This window comes from Myxocyprinus asiaticus, chromosome 44 (genome assembly GCF_019703515.2).
Source record: "Myxocyprinus asiaticus isolate MX2 ecotype Aquarium Trade chromosome 44, UBuf_Myxa_2, whole genome shotgun sequence".
In the NCBI taxonomy this organism is placed as follows: domain Eukaryota; kingdom Metazoa; phylum Chordata; class Actinopteri; order Cypriniformes; family Catostomidae; genus Myxocyprinus; species Myxocyprinus asiaticus.
The window spans coordinates 1,117,903-1,125,089 of NC_059387.1; positions in this window are offsets into that span (position 1 = coordinate 1,117,903).

Genomic DNA, 7,187 nt, shown 5'->3' on the forward strand with positions numbered 1-7,187 from the left:
TCCCTGTCTTCTAAGCTGGGGCTCCTTAAACATATACTGTATATTAGTAGTTCAAGAGAGTAGGGAGACCAACTTGACTGTGTAATTTTCAATACATTACTTTCCATAGTAACAGCAATGTCTCTGATTGGTGGATCTCTCTTCAGAATTGTGGGCAATCATGTCTTTCTCTTCCTGTCTCTCTCTCCAGTATAACTAATTCTGCTTGTAGTATGTCTTCATTAATCATCAGGTAGTTCTGACAAAAGGACCAGAGGAACCAAAGGAACTGTGATCAGAACTCAGCCAACAGTCCAAACACTCATTAGAGATAAACAGGGTACTGCATTGTGTGAGTGTGTGTACATGTTTCTACAATAACTCATCTGTTAGATGGACTTTTAGCCATGACGTAGGCCTGCAAGTATGCACGCTCAATAGAAGTGGTAATTTCTTGTCTTTTAAAGCCATTGCTGGCTAAATCAAATTATAACCATGGTGCCTGTTGGCACATGCAATCAGGAAAATCCCCCAAAACAGCAGCGATCTCACTCATGTCTGTCATACTTAAAGCATAAACTCATGACAGATGAGGCCCTATAAATTGCCACTGATCTTTTCAGCTGATGTCCTAAAATACAGAATGAACCATGAAGCAATGAATCTGAAAAAACAAACAAAACTGAAGAACATCATTTAACTTATTACATGACATGAGGAAGGGGGAAATGTAAATAAATAAAATATGAACTGTAACACTTTACAGTAATTGTATCTTTGTTAAAGGTTTATAAAGGGGTTCAATGATTACTAAATTCATTTACAAATGCATTATAAATCATTGATATGCAGTTAACAACATGCATTAAAAAGAGACTTTTATGCAATACCTGCCAAATAGTAAGGCATTTTCCTTATCAATAATAATTCAACATTAGTTACCTATGAAAATGTACCTTAATTTAAAGTGGACATGCATTTGAAGCATTTATTAATATACACGATGTTCAGTACGGTTTAATGGTCATCTGGCTTTATTAAATGATATCTGCTGTGAATGAGCATGAAGAGCTGAAAAGTGTTTTTGCAGAGGATTTTAAGTAACAGGGTCGGGACAGCACTCGGAGTAGCACCATTCTTTACACATCAATGTGACAAGGAAAGTGTGTGGTCAATTGACTCTATCAATGACCATCAGCAGTCTGTGTTTTGTTCTGTTGTTCAGCATCGCTCATTGGTAAACATGTAGTTTTTCACAGAAACACATGACTGCTTGAAACTAAAGTCAGAGGCAACCAAATGTATTAATAAAGTGTCACACATCACTGTCAAAACATCATTGTCCACTACATACCTTTATGATGCAAGATATAGCAACTACCCAGACATTTTGCAAATCAGGACATTTTGTGGAGTAGTTAGCTTTACACTTTTCAAATAAACAAAATATTCACAGCAGTGGAGCAAAGCTATAGTTCTGACCTGGCATGAAGCTCAAACATGGCCCATAGGCCCTGTGACCCAATCAGTCTTGTATACTGTCAAAATTTAAGATCTAACCTGACCTGAACCTAGAGTTGCTCACTTTTGTTTTATTTAATCTCTGATAGCCCTTTTCCACCGACATGGTTCGAGTTCCTGGGCTGGTGTGAATTCTCAAACTGTTCCGTGCATTTCCACCGCAGAAAAGGCCGTTCCAGGGCCAAAGACCTGGTTCTGCACTGGCCCCAAAAGCTTGCTGGTCTCTAAGCAGGAACCAGTTACGCCAGAGGGCAGAATAATGTTTTGTCACTATGGTAAAGTTTACCCAAACAACAACAGTAGCTACCGTCTGCAGCAAGGAGTACTTCTTCACTCTATAACAACAATAAAAACCCACAAAATTATCACACATCAAAAGCGTTCAGGTAACATGTCGAAATGAGTGCACTACTTGAGATATGGTATTACGAAGATCCGAGATAAACTAGAGAGATCGCAAAGGGAAAAAATACTCTACGAGAATGAAGATCCAGCATGAAATGATGCACGCCGCCTTCAGTTGGACAACTGACCAAATCATAAGCAAATTGAAAAACACTTAAGGGAGTACAGGGACCATAAGAAGGACATAAGCAAAAGCGACAGTGGACGGAGCAATGATGTTTTGGACTCGGACACTGACCATCCTGCTAACTAACTGGGGCACTGAATCCAGCTAGTAACGCTCGTGATAAACACTGAGCTGATCTCAGTAAGTTGTTATATTTGCCAACTTTGTTAGCTTTTCTTACATTGTTGTCATCTTATTTTGTGCATTGTTTTGTTCTGTAAGGGGATTTTGACCAGCTACTCACTAAGTTTGGAAGGTTGCGGCTGTCTGTTAAGTAAAACGGTGGGATTCTCAATCAATAGTATTATATGCTATGGCAAAAATCTAAATACAACCATCTGCTACACCAATGTTAATAATGATTCCACTGTTACAGTTTACAGAACTTAGCAAGTTAAGCCATAGTTCATACAATCTAATGTAATTACATTACCTGTCGTCTTTAGCGTAGATGTCGTCTCTGACAATCTTGTTAAGCAATGTAATAACAATGGATTGCATTAATCTGTATGTTTAAATATGTCCTCAAAAACAAGAGTAGAAGCTGTACACAAATACACTGTGATGCACCATGTTTGTTTATGTTTGAGGTATTCATGTGAAACTACCATGTAGACAGTAACCCGTTATGTCACCATTCGGCTCTTAGGTCAGTGCAAAATTGTGGCCGTGAACCAGCGGAGCACAGGCTCGGCACGAGAACATCACAATTTCGGTGGAAAAGGGCTATGAGAGAGTAGATCCAGACACAGATTCTATTTGGCAGTTTCTGGCCGAGCTCTCACAGAAAGTGTGTGTGTTTATGAAAAAGAAAGTTACAATTTACAACATAAAAGGGCAAATTCCCGCAATCCAGTTGCAATGGTTTTTCGTTGCGCCATGCATATTTAAAATAAGTCATTATCATTTTGCTTTGCAAACACACCTCCTTTCTATGTAAATCAAGATTTTATAGATAATTACAGATATTACAGATAAGTTGCATTTTGCTTGCCACAAATATTGTCCTTTAGTTAAATAGTTAAATATTAAATAGTATTTAAATACAATTAATTTAGGATAAAAGACGAAATTTTACTTTGGATACAATATACTGTATAATATTATATATGAAATTAATATTAATTATTTATATTAATATTAGTATTTTTACTAAGGTTGTTGATTTACACTCATTTATTGTGAGTAATTATATAAAAATAACACACAAAAAAATATTGCAATTAATCATGCCCCCTGACCATACGTAAATTCTGTAATAAATGTTTTTTCCTACCATCAGAGCAATTCAAGCTTGAAGTACCACCTTCATGTTTTTGCGAGTCAACAGGGTGCAGCCAGTGCAACTCCAGTTGTACAGAAACGTACAGCTGTACAGACTACAAACCGCTGTTTAAAGACGGAGCAGAGTGCAGGTGTTTTGAGATGTGTTTTTTAAGGTTTCACAGTCCATATTACTTGCCACAGCATCCTAAAAAAACACAGTTTATGGATAGAGATGCTGAAAACCAGTGAAACACAATGCTACCACAGTGAGACGCTCCAACACTGTCAGTCTGACGCAAAGGTACATTGACTAACAAAAACAGCGCAAACCGATGCAAGAGCACGTCCATTTGGAACAATACATAATGCTGCTATCATGTGCTTTCAGAAGGATAGCAAAAACTAGTTTCCTTTTTAGGAGTTGCACAGAACAGCCACTCAAGTTGTAGTTACAGTTGGGAATCACAGAGATCATTTTGATGTCTGAGTTTCTGAATTTGGAAGAGAATTAAACTTTCAGTATAGCAGAGGAGAGTATGGTTTCTTTCGTGAATGATGATTTTATTGATTTTTCTCAATGCAGCTGCCGTATTATTGCTTGGCATATGCGTAATCATTTACATACAGTATATCAGTAACCATTTGATGCATACTGTACAATTTTTACACAGAGAAAATATCATGTATTTAACCAAAATTAATTTTACTTCAGCAAGCTGACTAACGTATTATGGTGTGAAAATAAGCGTTTCCAAAGAAATAAATGAACCTGGTGTTCTTCATGTTTTCCCTCTGACAACAAAACACTTGAACTTAACATACTCATAATAATTAGCAGGTGAAGCCAGCATTACCACGGACAGATTGACAAACTCAGCTGCTAAAGGGATTGCTGTGAACTGTAGTAAACAATTAATTGACTTCTAAAGACACTTTTTGTATTGTCTGATCAATGCTTTACTCGCCTGCCACAATAATGCAATGATTTTAGACACTGACAGTCTGAGTCACTATTCCCTTTTAAAATATGGAGGAAAAAAACATAAAGTGAAAGTAAATGGTGACTATAAGACTACCATTCTGTCTGATATCTCCTTAATTATGTTGCATTGAAGAAAGAAAGCCATGCAGGTTTTGAACAACATGAGGGTGAATGATGAAAGAATTTCCATTAATAATAATTATTAAATTATTATTACTATTATTATAAAATTAGTTTATTCTGTAAAACATTTCAAATGAGTATTATGTAATGGAATATTGGGGAGTAAACGTCCATTATGTTACATATGATAGTAACTAGTTACTCGCTACTTAAGTAATTACTTACTCAAGTAATTATTAATATCATTAGGGCCCAAGCACTGAAAGTGCGGAGACCCTATTGTTCTTCTAAGGATTATTATTATTAGGGCCCAAGCACTGAAAGTGTGGAGGCCCGATAGCTTTTCTAAGGATTATTATTAGGGCCCAAGCATTGAAAGTGCAGAGGCCCTATTGTTCTTCTAATAAGGATTCTTCTTCTTCTTCTTATTATTATTATTAGGGCCCAAGCACTGAAAGTGCAGAAGCTCTATTGTTCTTCTAAGGATTATTATTATTATTAGGGCCCAAGCACTGAAAGTGCAGAAGCCCTATTGTTTTCTAAGGATTATTATTATTATTAGGGGCCAAGCACTGAAAGTGCAGAGGCTCTATTGTTCTTCTAATGATTATTAAGGCCCAAGCACTGAAAGTGTGGAGACCCTATTGTTCTTCTAAGGATTATTAGGGCCCAAGCACTGAAAGTGCAGAGGCCTTATTGTTTTTTTAAGGATTATTATTAGGGCCCAAGCACTGAAAGTGCAGAGGCCCTATTGTTTTTTTAGGATTGTTATTATTCTTTTCAAAATTTTCTGTACTTTTGGGGTATTTAACATGTGTGAAAACTCTTGAAAATTTGCACACACGTCAGAGTCGTTGGCCATTAGGGCTGGGCAAAGTTGCAGGCGGGGCTCTGTAGCACTCATTTGGAAATGGGCATGTAAGGGGGCTCTGTAGCACCCCCATTTTCACCTACAATCACAAAAATTGGTACATATATAGTTCTCATAAAGCCGAACAACTTTCATACTCACAGTCCTTAGCTCCGTCCAACAGGAAGTCTGCCATTTTGGATTTTCTGAAAATCGCAGGCTTTGAACTTTTAAATACTCCTCCTAGGGGGATTCATGTGACTGGCACCAAATTTGTGCAAAATCATGCCAAGACATTAAATTGCTAAATTGTGAATGGATTTTTTATATTTTTAACTGTGTTGCCATGGTGAAGCAATAAATTAATGGTGAACATTGAAAAACAGGAAGTGCCTTATATCTTCTGTGTGCACTGTGTGATTTTGATGAAAATTCAGCTGTATGTTTTGTATGTAGAGCTGATCACATTGATGCAGCTATTATGGGTCACGGTCATAGTGCCACCAACTGGCAGCAGGAAGTGTGGCTCTTACAACAGACTTTAAAATAGTCCTCTTATATTTACTCAAATTGCTTCAAAATTGTTTAGAATAATGTAAAATGTCAAATGCATGTGTCCACCTTGCATTGTTTTCCGAAGGTCACCGGGTGGAAATGGAGCAGTTGTGCTTGGGCCCATCATCACTACTTGCAGCTATATTTATTATTAATAAATAAATTAATATATTTATTAAAAAATTGGAATAAGGAAATGTCTCATGTCTTCTGCGAGCATGATGTGATTTACATCAATCTTGTGCCAAATGTTTGTCCTTGCAGGCTTTTCACATTGATATGGCTATTGTGGGTCACGGTCGTAGCGCCACCAACTGGCGGAAGGAAGTGTGTCACTTTTAACACTTTCCATGTGGACACCGTAATTTGATGACCAATCTTTTGTTGTGGCAACGTAACTGATTATGTTGTGACAACCGGAAAAGTGAAATTCCTATATTCATAGCCACAACGTAAATTTGGACCGGTGCCAGTCCGTCATTATGACGTTGTGGGAACATCGAGGAACAATAGTTGTTTGTTGGTTACCAGTTAATAATTTTTGCTTTTAATGATTATTCTATAGGCGGACATGCAGTAGTGTAACCTAATTTATGTTCTTATTTTCCAAACATAATTTAAAGGTGTAACACTTAAAGATGGGAAAGGAGGAAGCTGGGACCGGCTTGACAAACACATAGACATTTAATAATACTTTTCAGCATCCAAAGAAACAAAAACATGCACTGCTTTTCAGCCAGCTGTGTCAGATCATAAAGACATTCAGACATGCGGACAAGCTTCGTACATCTCTCTCCTGTCTGCCGCTGTCTCTTCTCCTTAAATACTCCTGCCTCCCCTTGCTGGAATGTGAGGCCGGTGTGGCACGCAGGTGGAAGTCATTCACTTATCTTCCCAGCTCTGCCCAGATGCCTCTCGGCTCCACCCTGCTCACCACAAAAGGCTATTTAAACAGTTGTGTATGAATAACGAATGCAGACTAAAAGTTAATGTACTTCATTTATTTTGAAAAAGAACAGAGAAAAAATGCAACAATAAAAGAAATTGAGACCTATTGCCACATAATTGCAACAAAATTACAAGGCTAAATGACTTCTGTGCTCATATTAAACTCTACCAAGACCAACTTAAAACCAAATGCACTGAATTACATTTGTTAATTTAATTTAATATAAGTATGTCAAAATGGTAAATTACTTCATTACAATATAATCTTCAGATCTACATATTTTAATAATTATATAAAATTATAACAAAAATGTTAAATTAATCAGTTAGCAATAAAATAAAAAATGAACAATTAAAAATGAATATATATATATACATATACAGATGCATCT